Raw genomic sequence first — 1,141 nt, forward strand, 5'->3', positions numbered from 1 at the left:
CAATTTTTTAGCAAACAAAAATGTTTTCCTTCCCAAAATGTAAACATCCAGTAAATAAAATGAACATAATATTCCAGGCATATAGAAACACCAGTAATTCGCTTATGAAAGAGGTGTGTTTGGTGGTAACATTTTTGTTTGTCTTACATATAAAAGAACTTTATTTTATAGAATAAAATGGCCTGAGAAGAACTCAGGCCATTATTACTTAAAGTCTACTCCTTCACCCAGTCTCCTTACCTGAGTGGAAAAATCCATCAATTTTTGTAGAATTTTGGCTATAGCACCAGGCCACAGGAAAGGTCTGAAATATCTAAAGTCATCTGGCTGGAGAAAAGTGTTTTCTTGTGACTTGGAGGCAGCTATTCATCACTTTGTGCTTAAAAGCATTCCCTAGTGAACTTCTTCCCTACAGCCTTTAGGATAAAGCCCAGGATCTGGGCTCCTGGAAGGCGTTGCTTCCAGCTGGAACACGTGCACTTACACCTTAAACTTCCAGGGCATCCTCGCAGGCATTCGGCGCACAGTTAACTGTTGAAGCTCTGCAGCTGCCTGTGAGCCCTTGACCCTCTCCACCAGCTTGAGCTGCTCCACCCAGTGTGGAAGGCTGTTCACGCAGGCCCCTGAAGACATGACGGCCGCGCCGGGCTCCGAGGGCCTAAAGTTCTCTTGTAATATCATTTCATTTGGCTTTTAGAGTTGAAATCATTACATATTTTTTTCCCTTAGTAATACAAGTAACTTAATTTAAATACTTGATAAGTAACAGTTCATGGAATATTTTCACAATATTTTGAATGAAATTAGACAGGTAGTAAAGTGGGGGTCGGTCTCCAATTAGTCTGAATTTCTCCTAACAAATTTTGTTTTGCAAAAAGAAGAAAATTAAGATGAGAATTAAATTCAGCTAGGAGAACCAGAAAACAGAAACAAAAAAAGAATATTGGTGGTTTAAGTAAGATATTTATTTGTCCCTCATGTAGAAGTCCAGGGATATGTATTCTAGAGCTAATATGGTAGCTCTGCTCCACAAAGTCCTGTGGGGTACAAACAAGCTCCTTTCAGTTCACAGCTCCATTCCTCAAAGGTGTGACCCTTATCTTCACGGACAAGGGAGCATCCAAGTTCTAAGTAACAGAAT

General features: G+C 40.0%; 1 pseudogene; it reads right to left on the bottom strand.

Moving 5' to 3' along the window:
- Positions 1–329: 329 nt before the first annotated feature.
- On the bottom strand, positions 330–633 carry LOC115512358 (annotated as a pseudogene).
- Positions 634–1,141: the final 508 nt, after the last annotated feature.

This window comes from Lynx canadensis, chromosome B1 (genome assembly GCF_007474595.2).
Source record: "Lynx canadensis isolate LIC74 chromosome B1, mLynCan4.pri.v2, whole genome shotgun sequence".
NCBI lineage: Eukaryota > Metazoa > Chordata > Mammalia > Carnivora > Felidae > Lynx > Lynx canadensis.